At 45.3% G+C, this 14958-nt stretch overlaps 1 protein-coding gene across 1 annotated transcript in view; it reads left to right on the top strand.

The window, feature by feature from the left end:
- LRP6 (LDL receptor related protein 6) overlaps positions 1 to 14958 on the top strand; it is a 2645333-nt gene that overhangs the window by 964628 nt on the left and 1665747 nt on the right. The window lies entirely within an intron of this gene.

The following is a 14958-nucleotide window of genomic DNA, read 5'->3' as shown; positions in this document are numbered from 1 at the left end:
ACAGATGCCTCAGACCTCGGTTGGGGGCACACATGATGGACAAGTGCATTCAAGGCCTATGGACTCAAGACCAGCTACATCTGCACATAAATCTAAAAGAAATGATGGCAGTGAAATTGGCAATCCAGGCATTCAGACCATTTCTCCAAGAAGGCCAGTTGATGATAAGGACAGACAACACCACAGTTATGTGGTACATCAACAAACAGGGAGGCACACACTCATACCCTCTATGCCGGCTGGCACTGGACCTATGGGATGTGGCTCTGAGCTGCAACATTCAGTTACAGGCAATTTATGTACCAGGGAAGGAAAACATTCTAGCAGACATATTAAGCAGAACTACAACAGATGCCCACGAATGGATGCTGCATCCGGACATCTTCAAAACCATCACAAGAGAATGGGGTTACCCACAAATAGACTTGTTTGCATCCCCATTCAATCATCAGTTGAAGAAATTCTGCACAAGGACTTACCACCCACTTGCTTGGAAGGTGGACTCCCTATCTTTCAGTTGGAAAAGCCTGACAGCATACGCCTTCCCTCCACTTCCTTTGATGCACAAGGTGCTTCTGAAAATCAAAGAGGAACGTCCGAGGATCATTCTGATAGCCCCAGACTGGCCAAGACAACATTGGTATCCACTGCTGAGGAGCATGTCACGGGAACAAATATGGACACTGTCCCTGATCCCATTACTGCTAACACAGAACAACTACAACATCCTGCATCCAAACCTAAAAACTCTGCAGCTAACTGCCTGGAACATTACATAACAGCAATTAACCCAAATTTATCCCAAAGGGTTAAAGACATAATCCTGGAGGCTCATAGACCTTCAACAAGAAAGAATTATGCAACAAAATGGAAAAGATATTTCATCTGGAGTACTGCAAAAGGGCAAGAGGTGACACTGGTGAACATAGCCAACATCCTGGAGTATTTGGCGGAGCTCTTCCATTCAGGCCTGTCCTACTCTTCCATCAAGATACATGCATCAGCTATTTCAGCAGAGTACAGCTTGGATCCTCCTGTCTTCTCGCATCCTCTGCTTAGACAGTTTCTGAGAGGAATTAAAAATGTGAAACCTCCCAGGAAACCTCCATTGCCAGCATGGGACTTGAACTTTGTGTTAGAAAAACTGACTCTTCCTCCTTTCGAACCAGCAGCAACAACAGAATTACAATACTTATCCTGGAAGACTGCTTTCCTGCTGGCAATAACTTCAGCAAGAAGGGTCTCTGAACTACAGGCATTAATGGCAGTGCAACCCTTCCTAATCTTCCATCAAGATAGTGTCCATGAGAACAAATCCTACATTTATGCCTAAGGTGGTATCCAGAGTGTCTTTAAATCAGGCTATCCACCTTCCTACATTCTTCCCCAACCCACAGAACAGGGGAGAAAGGCTCTTACATACCTTGGATGTACACAGGCAATTACGCTACTACCTGGACAGGACAAAAAACAATAGAAAAACTGACCAGCTTCTTGTAGCATATGCAACAGGAAAGGAAGGAAATCCAATTTCTAAACAGACAATCTCCAAATGGATAGGAAATTGCATTAGATTTTGTTACTCCTACCATGGAAAGAAAACTCCAGAGAACATCAGGCCTCACTCCACAAGGGCTACAGCCACTACCACAGCTTTCTTACGAGGAGTGGCTACCAAGGACATTATAGAGGCTGCGACTTGGACCTCCGTGCATACATTTGCCAAGCATTATAACTTACCTCTATACTCTAGATCCCGTGCTGGTTTTGCCACTGCTGTTTTGCAAGGGATCCTAACTACACCATAATCTCTTCTCTTTTCCTCCTCCCCTAGTTTAGCTATGGTATTCTACCCATTTGCAAAGACTGCAGATGCATCCTTGAAGGACATAGTACAGATGTCCTTCATGGATGCATCTGCAGTCATAACAAGTGGGTTGTCCTGTCGTCAGGCAGCCCTTCAGTCGGCCGGATTCCAAAGTCGGGTCCGGCTTCGCTGATGTCGCACTCCACCCGGCGTCATCTCTTTGGTCTTGGTGTAAAGCATCAGCGCCATTTTCCTCAGTCTTTCTTGCCGGCGCAAGCAGAAGCTGTTAGTGCGGTCGGTCAGATCCAGAGATTACTTCAAGACTTCTGGACTCTTTCTTGCCTCAGCCGATGTCAGAAAAGTTAACAATTGTTTAACCTGTGGGAAACAAATACCTCATAAAGATTTCCACTCTTACTGTCTGCCTTGTTTAGGCCCAGCCCCCGACGTAGCAGCCTGCTCGGCCTGTGCTTCTTTCAACCCGCGAGCGGCTAGGGCGTCGGTCGAGTTTCAGAACAGTTTTTCGGTTCTGATTTTGCGTACATTATGCCGTCGGATCCTCCAATCTACCAAAGCAAGAGAAAGAAAGGAACCGACACTCGGGCGGTTTCGATTAGATAAAGATAAAGACTTTCACTTTGTCCGGTGTCCGCGAAACCATGGTTAAGCAAAACTGATCTAAGTACAGCTGAACCTATTCCTACAACTGAGGCCCCTGCTACAACTCTTGAATCGACCTCAGAAATTTTACCCACTACGGTGGTTGACTTATCAGACACCATCCCTTGGATGTCTCTACCCCAGCACGTGGTGCTGCTAGGCCTCCAGCAGCCATGTCCATTAAGGCCTTCGCCAGGGCTAAAGCAGCCAAGACTACTAAAACAGTGCCTGTTAAACCCCCACATCCAGGCCCTCTTCTAGTTCCCAAATGCTTACTTTGGCAGAAGATTTAATTTCTTTAATCAGAGGATCTCAATCTCACCCAGATAGGGCCTCTCAGCCCCAGAGAAGAGACCTAGGGCAGAGCCCCTGAGCCAGTGTCCTCTGATGAATCTGCTGATGAATCAGACATAACTGAACAGCCAGAGGCTCCTTCTCCAATTTTGAAGATTCTGATGCTGAAGAATCCATTCCAGCTGCTTCCCCACCAGAAGAATTCTCCTTTGGTGAAACCTTGCATGCCATCGAGAACAGTTCCAATGGCAGCAACAGGATTTTCAGACTCCAGAAAAGACTTAGGACCTTTCTGCACCTCCCACAGCACAGGCCCTTAGCTATACCACCTGTTCTCTCTGTGGTGGATGATGCTTTCAATGATGTTTGCTCGGCTCCAGATTCTTTACCCCAGCCCCTGCCAAACCAGACAGATTTTACAGGGTGCCAGATACTCATCACCACCTTTACAAGGCCCCACTTGCAGACCCAGAAACTATATCCCAGGGTCCCAAGGCAGTAGCGACCATAGCTAAAACCCTACTCCTTCTGAAAGGGAAGCAAGGTCATTAGACAGATGGGGTAAAAGGTCTACACTTCAGCTACTCTCTCAGCTAGAGCTTTAAACTGTCAGTTTCACATGATACAATACCAAGAGTTTATGCTTGATCAGTTAACTAAAAACTAACCACTGATGAATCTCTTGATAAGAAATATGTATTAGAGATGGTAAATAACATACAACAGGTTAGCAACCATTCCTTAAAATGTGGCTATGATGCACTGGAGGCTTCATTTAGATCAGCCATGACAGGCACAGTGATAAGAAGGCATGCATGGCTAAAGGAACAAGCTTTACCGGATCATGTTAAAGCTAAGCTGCTAGATGCTCCTATGGACAAGACAAGTTTGTTTGGTACACCTGCCCAGCAGGTTATGAAGAAAATGGAAGAAAAGGCAAAATCTGTTCAAACTGTTAAAGATTTCTTGCAGGTTCAACCCCCAAGGTTTAGCAGGAACTGGCCTGCCAAAAGTGGTCCTTTCCTGACTCCACAAAATTTCAAAGGGGCAGGAATAGACGTTCCAGAGGCAGAAACCAATCCAGAGGAGGTGCCTACAGAGGCGACAGTGGCAAGGTAACAACAGAGGCACAGACACAGCCGCTGCCACTACATCAGCACAACCACAGTGACTTAACCTAAATCCGCCTACCAGGGAACAAATAGCAGCTCCTCTAGGCGGAAAGTTAACCTTATTTTCAAGGAACTGGCACTGCATAACAAAAGACAAGTGGATTTTACAAACCATAGATCAAGGTTACGGTTTCACTTCCACACTTTACCAGTCAAAGAGGAATGCCAAATCTACCTCCAAATCAAAAACAGAGGCTCTACGCCAGATAATGGAGTTAGCAAACATGAGAGCTGTGGAAAGAGTGCCAACAGCAGAGCAAGGAAAGGGTTCTATTCCAGACTATTCTTAGTTCCAAGAAAGGAAAAAGTTGGAGACCAATTCTCGACCTGTCCACCTTAAATACATACATCATTGTCCCAAAATTCAAAATGCTGACCCTACAGCAGCTTCTTCCCATGCTGGGCAAGGAGTCTTGGCTGGTAACTCTAGATCTCAAGGAGGCATACCTGCACGTCCCCATTCGACCAATCTGCAGAAGATACCTCAGATTTCTTGCAGGATCAGAGCACTATCAATTCTCAGCATTGCCCTTTGGCTTATCTACTGCCCAGAGTATTCACAAAATGCCTGGCATCAGTAATCGCCCATTGCAGACTACAGGAATTCAAATTTACCCATACCTGGACGACTGCCTGCTACAAGGGGACAACAAAAGCAAGCTGACAACAGATTTACAAAGGGTCATTTACTTGCTACAAGCACTGGGATACACAGTCAATTTACAAAAGTCAAGGCTGATACCATCCCAAACAAGGACATTCTTGGGCGCGGAATTGGACACAGTAAAACAAATGGCATTCCTGACTACAGAAAAACAAAAGAACTTCCTCTTTACTTCTTGGCACTAACAAAACTGAACAAGTTAACAGCAAGAAAAGTACTGCAGGCCTTGGGCTTCATGGCATCATGCGTAATCTTGGTTCCATTTGCCAGACTACATATGAGAAAACTACAGTGGTACCTAAAGAATTTATGGTCCCAACACAGACACAGTCTAGAAACAGAAATCCCACTAATTCCATGCTTAAAACAGGAGTTCCTATGGTGGGCTCAGGCATGCCAGTCAAACCCAGGCCTACCCTTTCGCAGATGTCAAGCAAGCCAGACCATCACAACAGACGCTTCAGACCTAGGATGGGGGCCCACATGCTGGACAAATGCGTGCAAGGATTGTGGACACAGGATCAACTTCACCTGCACATCAACCTAAAAGAAATGCTGGCAGTAAAACTGGCAATCCAAAAGTTCAAACCATTTCTCAAGGAGGGCCAGTTGATAAGGACAGACAACACCACAGTCATGTGGTACATCAACAAACAGGGAGGCACTCATTCATACCCCCTATGCAGAATGACCTTGGAGCTGTGGACCCTGGCACTCAGCTACAACATCCAGTTACAGGCAATATTTGTACCGGGAAAGACAATACTCTAGCAGACATATTAAGCAGAACCACGGATGCCCACGAATGGAAGCTGCACCGGACATCTTCAAGACCATCTCAAAGAAATGGGGAATGCCACAGATAGACCTATTCGCATCACCTCTCAATCACCAGCTCAAAAAATTCTGCACAAGGACATTCCACCCACTAGCATGGAAAGTGGATTCGCTCTCCTTCAACTGGAAAGGCCTAACAGCATATGCATTCCCACCTCTTCCTTTGATACACAAGGTACTACTGAAAATCAAGGAAGAACATCCAAGGATAATCCTGATAGCTCCAACTGACCAAGACAACACTGGTACCCACTACTGAGGAGCATGTCTCGAACAATATGTGGCCAATACCCTGATGCCTTTGATGTTAACTCAGAACAACTACAGCATCATACATCCAAACCTAAAACGTTGCAACTAACTGCATGGAACATCACATAGCAGCAGCTAATCCAGAACTTTCCCAAAGAGTAAAAGACATTATTCTTGAAGCCAGACCTTCAACAAGAAAGAACTATGCTGGAAAATGGAAAAGGTTTGTCATTTGGAGTACAGAAAGAGGAAAAGATGTGTCAAACATAGATATGCCTAACATTCTGGAGTATCTGGCCGAACTTCTTCATTCAGGCCTGTCCTACTCCTCCATCAAGATACATGCATCAGCTATTTCAGCAGAATACAGCTTTGATCCACCTGTTTTTTCGCACCCTTTGCTCAGGCAGTTCCTCAGAGGAATCAAGAATGTAAAACCTCCAAGGAAACCACCATTACCAGCTTGGGATTTGAACTTTGTGCTAGAAAAATTGACACTATCACCCTTTGAGCCAGCAGCAACAGGAGACCTACAACACCTGTCATGGAAAACTGCTTTCCTACTGGCAATTACTTCAGCAAGGAGGGTTTCAGAACTACAGGCCTTAATGGCAGTGCAACCCTTCCTAATCTTCCACCAAGATAGAGTGTCCATGAGGACTAATCCTACATTTATGCCCAAGGTGGTATCCAGAGTGTCTTTAAACCAGGCAATCCACCTACCTACCTTCTTTCCCAACCCACAAAACAGAGGGGAAAGAATACTGCATACCTTGGATGTACATAGACAGCTACGCTACTACTTGGACAGAACAAAAATAGCAGAAAGACTGACCAACTTTTGTAGCCTATGCAACAGGAAGGGAAGGAAAAGCTATTTCCAAACAGACAATCTCCAAATGGATAGGAAATTGCATACGATTCTGTTACTCCTTCCATGGAAAACCAATTCCACAGAACATAAGACCTCATTCTACAAGGGCAACAGCCACTACCACAGCCTTCTTACGAGGAGTGGCAACCAAAGACATTATTGAGGCGGCTACTTGGACCTCCGTGCATACATTTGCCAAGCATTATAACTTGCCTCTATATTCCAGATCCCGAGCAGGGTTTGCCACTGCTGTACTGCAAGGGATCCTAACACACCATAATCTACTTTATCCTCCTCCCTAGTTGGCTATGGTATTCTACCCAGTTGTTATGACTGCAGATGCATCCATGAAGGACATAGTACAGTTTTGTACCTACCATAAATGTAGATGTCCGAACTGGATAGCATCTGCAGTCAGGATTACCCTCCTCCCCCTCTGTGGTACTCCTAGGGTGTTTACCCTCCTAATAGCTAGCTGTTGGGGAGTCTTTATGGTGTATTTGTTTGTATATATGTACATACATGCTTATTGTTGTGTTTACCTCTATCTATTTGGAAACATTGGCATCTATCCAAATTTTAGCCTGCAAGAGGGCTTCTGGCATCTGTGGCAAGAAACACTGAGGAAAATGGCGGCTGATGCTTTTATGCCAAGACCAACAGAGATGACGCCGGGTGGTGCGACATCAGCCGACCCGACTTTGGAATCTGGCCGACTGAAGGGCTGCCTGGCGACAGGACAACCCAGTTATGACTGCAGATGCTATCCAGTTGAACATCTACATTTATGGTAGGTACAAAACTGTACTTTTTGTACCTACCATAAATGTAGATGTCCGAGAGGAATGCATCTGCAGTCAGGATACCCACCCTCCTTCCCCTCTGAGGTACTCCTAGGGTATTTGCCAATCTTCAGCTAGCTTGGGGATCTATTATGGTGTATTTGTTTGTATATATGTACATACATGCTTATTTTATGTGTTTGCTCTCTACTATTTGGAAACTTTGGCATTTATCCAAATTTAGCCATCCAAGAGGGCACCTGGCATCTGGGGCAAGAAACACTGAGGAAAATGGCATCGGCTGATGCCTTTATACCCGAAAAACTGCCGCAATGACGTCGGGTGAAGTGCGACACCAGCCGAAGCCAGACCCAGACTTTGGAATCGGCCGACAAGGGCTGCCTGACGACAGGACAACCCATTTGTAAAGACTGCAGATGCATTCCTCTCGGACATCTACATTTATGGTAGGTACAAAACTGTACTTTTTGTGACATATGAGTTATGAAGTTTTTCCAACATAAAATGGAAGATGAGCAGGTAGATAAATTATCCAGTTACCCATACGGGTGATGAGTTACCTAAAGGTAAATACTTTGGGTGTATTTGCTGAAGTGAATTGACAGTTTTTAGTAACATGCCCGTAGAATAAACAGTGTCCGCAAAATTTACCCTGCAACTTCCTTTGGACCAGAAACTTTCACCTCCTTTTTAAAGGAACTCGACAATTGTTCTTTTTGGCCCCTTTTCTTTGTGACTCTAGATTTATCTAGGATGACTTTTGAGAATTCATTATTTACTGATATGCCTCAGTATTTATTAACCAACAAACTAAATATTTGACTGTTGCTTACAGATGTAGTTACCATGGACATGGAATATGTGATGTCCTTCCTTAGATCACTGTTGCAGTGTTCCAATGCATGTGGGTCATCTTGCCAAGGGTAATCTGACATCAGGCCATGGTACCAAAGCCAAAAAAACCTTATTGATGGTCTGTATGTCCGGCATATGACCTAAGCTCATGGGCGAAGGGGTGTACATGCACAGATGTATGGGTGCAAGATCCCCAGACCATCTTTCTGCCAGTCCTAATGCAGAAGTATCACTAATGCCGGACTGTTGTGCTGCTACCACTGCCAAGGCATGGTCAGATAAGTGCCCTGTTGGAGTACACTGATTCTTTTTTCCTTGAAGGTTTGTTTGTCAGCTAAGAGAGGAGAAAGTGTGACTGTGGTTGTCAGTGCAGCCCTCTGGTCTGGCGACTCCTAAGCCTGAAACCCTCTGGCATGACCCCTCAGGAGGCTACCATGGTCTGCAGACTACCTACAACTTTTACCACGACACAGACTTCTGTCAGGTCTGGGTTCATTCAGCAGACCACAGCTTCCGATAATTCATGTTGTGGGTCTCGAGGGAGACGCCCTGTCTACTTTGACTAACGAAACCTTAACCAAAGTTGGTCTGCAACCTTGGGTCATCATTCTAAAGAGACATCTAAGCTGAACCAACCACTACTGTTTCTTTGGCCCTGCAACCAGCCACTTTTTCTCTCTGGCCAAAGCCCAAGGCTTCCTAAAAATAGCACAGGAATTCATGGCTTTCAGGAAATCCAGAGAACTCCATATATCTGCTATTGAAGCCTCCCCAATCCAAAAGAAGCAGGGAGGCAGGACGTTCAGGAAAATTCAGAATCTTCAGGCTCAGAAGATAAAAAGCAGTTGTCCGTCTTTGTGCACCTGCCACCACAAAGTCTTCTCTCTTAAAGACTCTGATACACTGTCTTCTGCCTATCCTCATATTCCCCAAGGATCTTTCTGTCAGGGACACTCTTTATAGAGCAAAGGAGCCTTTCATATGTGAAAGAAAACATGTCTCGTAGGCTCAGACCTATTACAAGGAAATGCTAAGTTTGTATTCTTCCAGGCTACTGGCTATTACTCCTGTGCACTTAGTACTGGATGATGTCTTTGAAGACAGTGTCTTTTATCCTGAACTTTTGACCTCCTGCTCCTAGGAAACCAGCCAGGTTTTAGAGTGTTAGAATCTCACAAGCATCTTTACAAAAATCCAAAGGCTGACCCCCTAAATAGCCACCCCCAAATCCACAAAAGATGTACCTAAGAGGCCAAGTAGACATCCTTTACCTAATGACAGGGAAAATAGACTGTTAGACAGATTTGGGGGAAACCTTATACCTTTTCTACCCCTGCAATGAGGGCATTGAATTTCCAATTCCATATGCTAAAGTAGCTTGAATCTCTCCATGACAAAATTCTTGCTGAGGTGGACTCTGTTGCACATAGAACCTAATCAAAGGAAATTCAGGAGATAGCAAGAGCAGCTTTACAAGTCTCTTGACACTGCCTAAAGTTAGGCTGTGACACCTTAGATGTATCATACCATGCAGCTGCCACAAGTTCTGTTATCTGCAGATGTGCATGGCTCAGGACACAGCCACTGTCAGATTAACTCAAGGCTGAACCACTGGATGCTCTACTAGACAAAATTCCTTTTTAGACCTCGAACTGGACAGGTTTTCGAAAAGTAGGATGAGAAAGGAAAGTAAAAATTTTTGAATGGGTTTTATTAGTTTGTCACATCAAGTTGCAGTAGGAATTACCTCTCAAAACCTTAGCCTTTTCCATCTGGACAAGTTAAGTGGAGGCCTCCCTGTGGCAAGAGACCTCGACAGTCCAGGAGGTGGCAACCAGAACAGTCCGAGAACAAGAGCACCAAAGAGCTCGCCCGGCGCAGAGACCAGCTGGGACTATGTCAACCTCAGCCTCTCATTACCTCTACCCTACCCTCTCCAAACCACTGGATGGCAGACTGTCCTTCCGAAATCAATGAAAAACTATCACCAAGGGCTATTTGTTCCTCAGTGTCATATAAAGTGGGGTACTACATCTATTTCAGAGAAATCCCACCCATCTTGTGCATTCCAAAACCACCAAAAGAGCAGGAAAGCCTCTTACCACCTGTCATTAGACTACTTCCCTACGGATTCATTCAGCCTGTTCGTCCATGTCCGAGGAGAAGAGGCTTCTACTTGAGGATCTTTCGAATTCCAGGAAGGGAAGGGCACCTCTGTAGGCCCATCTTGGACCTCTCAAAGTTAAACAAGTTTCTCAACATCCCAAAGTTCAAAATGTTTACATTGCAAAAATTACTGTCCATGATCTTCCAGGATGCCTTCATGGTCATTGTAGACCTCAGACACTTACTGCCATGTTCTCATAGCATACAGTCACAGGAAATACCCTAGATTTCTAGCAACAGGCTCACTTCAGTTCTGTGCTTTACCATTTGGGCTGCCTGCTGCTTCCAGAGTTTTCACAAAATGCTTAACTCTTCTTGATAGCACATTGCAAAACTGGAAGTTCAGATTTATTCCTCCTTAGATGACTGCTTCATTAAGAGAAAATCCACGTCAGAGACTTTAGACGCCTTGCAGATCATAGTACACTGCTTTCAGAGGGTAGGCCTCACCTTAAATCTTCAGTAGTCACAAAGTCTACCTCAAACAAGGATCTCCATTTTGGGAGCCCTTATAGATTCAGCTCAACAGAGAGTCTTCCTTCCTCAGGACAAGATATCTTTACTGATGAACTATCTGACCAGCCTGTTTCCAACACAGCACATCTCTGCAAGGGAGTTCCTGAGGATTCTGGGTTACAAGGTATCATGCATTCTCATGATCCCACTTGAAAACTTGTACATGAGAAAACTTCAGTGGTTCCTAAAAATGCTTGGAAACAGCATTCTCAACCCAATACTCTGCCTTTTCTTCCATACCTGAAGTAGGAGTTCCTAAGGTGGAAGCGCATCATACTGCAGAACCCAGGGGCAAATTTCTCTCTACCAGAAGTGGACAGATGTTCATCGTGCATGCAGCTGCAGTCATAACAGATGGGTTCTCCTGCCGTCAGGCGGGTCCTCGGTCGGCCGAATTCCAAAGTCTAGGTCCGGCGTCGGTTGTCGTCAGTTCTTCCCTGACGTCAGTGCGACAGGGGAATAAAAGAACCAGCCGACGCCATTTTCTTCAGTCTTTCTTGCCGCACGGTGCCCGAAGCAGAAGGAGTTCGCAAGTGCCGGTCGGCCATCTCCTGAGATTACGAAAAATTTGGAACCGAAGTCTTCTTAAAAGCTAAGTACCCCATTGGGGAAACTTTTTCTTGCCTCAGACCGATGTCAGACAAAGTTAATAATTGTATTTCTTGTGGGAAGCAAATACCGCATAAGGATTTCCATTCCCTCTGTATACCTTGTTTACGCCCAGACCACGACGTCTCGGTCTGTCGCTTTTGTGCTACATTCAACAAACGCACTATTAAGCGTCGGGTGGAGTTCGCCCAGCATTATTTTGTCTCCTGTACCAGAGGTCGCAGGCTCCTCGGCCCACACCCTGACTACAGATAGCGAAGCCACGCATGGCGTTGAAACACAGAATGTGGACAGGTCCACCTCCACTCAAGGTGTCTTCAGACCTTCCTCCTCTTTCTCCATCAAGGCTTTCACCAAGTCAAAAGCTACCATGCACCCTAAGAGACCAGCTACACAGGGCCCATCTCCAGGCCCCATGCCTAAGAAACAGATGCTTAAAATGGCTGAGGATTTAATTACTCTAATCAGAGGTTCTCAGCCACCTCTGGACAAAAGACCCAGAGTGGAGGAAGATTCCCCCTCCTCTGATCAGGGCTCCATTATTTCAGAGCACTCTGATTATCAGGAACAGTCTTACTCCCCTTTTGAAGACTCTGATGCAGAGGAATCTATTCCTTCTGTATTCCCTCCTGAGGATTACTCATTTGGTGAAACTCTGCTTACCTTAAGGGAACACTTCCACTGGGAAGGCCAGGATTATTCAGATTCCAAGAAAAGGCTCAGGGAATTTCTTTTGTTACCCCAGCACAGGCCTCTGGCTATACCTCCTGTCCTGGACATCCTAGATGAGGTTTACTCAGAGGCCTGCCTTAACCCGGACTCTCTTCCTCCAGCTCCAGTTAAGCCTGACGGGTACTACAGGGTTCCTGACTCACACCAATTTCTATACAAAAGCCATGCTGCTGACCTAGAAACCATCTCACAGGGGCCCAAGGGAGTTAAGGCCTCCATTGCCAAAAACCCATTGCCTTGCGAGAGAGATTCCAGATCCTTAGAAAGGTGGGGAAAAAAGGTATATACCTCGGCTACCTTATCCATGAGGGCCTTAAACTGTCAGTTTCATATGCTAAAATACCAACAGTTTCAATTGAAAAGTAAAATGTCACAACCTGAACAACCAGACATGAAGGAGTTGCAGGATTTGATGCATAGTGCAGAACAAGTGGGTAAACATACCTTACAATGTGGTTTTGATGCTCCAGAGGCCTCATGTAGAGCTGCTGTTACAGGCTCAGTCATACGTAGGCATGCCTGGCTCAAGGAACAAGCCTTGCCTGATCATGTCAAAGCTAAATTACTAGACGCCCCTCTACAAAAGGATGTACTATTTGGGGCAAATGCTGAGGAAGTATTACGGAAAATGGAGGAAAAGGCTAAATCAATGCAAACTGTGAATGAATTTCTGCAGGTTCAATCCCCCACGTTTTAGTAGAAATTGGCCTTCCAAAAACTGGTCCTTTCCTGCCACAGACAGACCCCAAAGAGGCAGATACAGGCGCCCGAGGGGCAGAGGACAAACACAAGGCTCGTACAGAGGCAGACAATGGCAAGCTCCTACACAGAGGTGGTGAGGACAACTCGCAATTTTTCAGAAAGCAAAACCAATGACTTTCCCCTTTGCATGCCAACCAGGTCTCAAATGGCAGCCCCCTTAGGAGGAAAGCTGGCACTATTCTCAAAAAATTGGCATATTGTCACAAAGGACAAATGGATCCTGAACATTATAGACAGAGGCTACAAATTCAATTTTCATACCCTTCCAAAAATGAAAGGCATGCCAAACCTGCCACACAAAGGGCAGAGGCACAAAAGCAAATTTCAGGTCTTATAAACATGAAAGCTATTCAAGAGGTACCTACACACGAACAAGGTCAAGGTTTTTATTCCAGGCTATTTCTGGTGCCAAGGAAGGGAAAAGATTGGAGACCTATTTTGGATCTTTCCATCCTAAACACATTCCTACTCGTACCAAAATTCAAGATGCTCACTCTACAGCAACTTCTTCCCATGCTGGGCAAGGAGTTTTGGCTGGTAACATTGGACCTCAAGGAGGCATACCTGCATGTCCCAATCAGACAAAATTGCAGAAGATACCTCAGATTTCTTGCAGGTTCAACCAATTATCAATTCTCTGCATTGCCCTTTGGTTTATCTACTGCGCCCAGAGTATTCACGAAATGCCTGGTATCAGTAATTGCCTAATGCAGACTTCAAGGGATACAAATATACCCTTATTTGGACGACTGCCTGATCCAAGCGGACATCAAGCACATTCTTCTGAAACATCTGGCTTATGTAATAATGTTATTAAACTCTCTAGGATACACAGTCAACAAAGAGAAATCAAGACTAATACCCTCTCGGAAGATAATTTTCCTGGGTGCCAATTTGGATACAAACACCCAGATGGCCTACCTCACGCCAGAGAAGCAGGGGCAACTAATTCAATATTTCAGTACACTGGCAAATTGCACCAGGCTGACTGCAAGGAAGATCCTGCAGGCTCCGGGATTCATGGCATCTTGCATCTTACTAATCCCATGTGCAAAGCTGCATATGAGAAAACTACAATGGTACCTAAAAAACATATGGTCTCAACACAGCCACAGTTTGGAAACAATAATACCACTAATTCCATGTCTGCAAAAAGAATTTCTGTGGTGGGCTCAAGCATGCCAAACAAACACAGGTCTTCCATTCAGCAAGCCTCAAGCAAATCAAGTCATCACAACAGACGCCTCGGACTACGCCTGGGGGGCGCACATGACAGACCGATGCATTCAGGGCAAATGGACCCAAAAAGAAAAGCACCTTCACATCAATCAAAAAGAAATGCTAGCAGTGATAAATGCTATTACAGCCTTCAAGGACCTTCTACAACCAGGTCAGCTATTGATAAGAACAGACAACACCACAGTTATGTGGTACATAAACAAGCAGGGAGGAACACATTCTTATCCCCTATGCACACTGGCCATGTCACTTTGGAACATGGCCATGGACTTACAAATGGAACTACAAGCACAGTACTTGCCAGGCAAGGAAAACACGCTGGCGGACAACCTTAGCAGGAATATGACAGATTCACACAAATGGAAGTTGCATCCAAAATTTTTTGCAGAAATAATCCAAGAATGGGGAAGGCCAGACATAGATCTCTTTGCCTCCCACAAAAACCATCAATTGACAAAATTCTGTTCAAGGCTCTTCCATCCAAAGGCCTGGAGAGTGGACTCTCTTTCAGTTGGACATCAATGACAGTTTATGCCTTCCCACCTCTTCCTCTGCTGCCCAAAGTCCTATTGAAGACCAGAGCAGACAGACCAAAGATGATTCTCATTGCTCCGGACTGGCCAAGGCAACACTGGTACCCACTCCTGAGGAGCCTGACGCATTCCCCACCATGGACCCTGCCTCTAATGCCTCTTCTGACTCAGCACAGCTTCAAA

The sequence above is a fragment of the Protopterus annectens genome, chromosome 11.part0 (assembly GCF_019279795.1).
Source record: "Protopterus annectens isolate FY-2018-M chromosome 11.part0, PAN1.0, whole genome shotgun sequence".
NCBI classification, from domain to species: domain Eukaryota; kingdom Metazoa; phylum Chordata; order Ceratodontiformes; family Protopteridae; genus Protopterus; species Protopterus annectens.
This window is presented reverse-complemented; position numbering and strand designations above follow the sequence as displayed.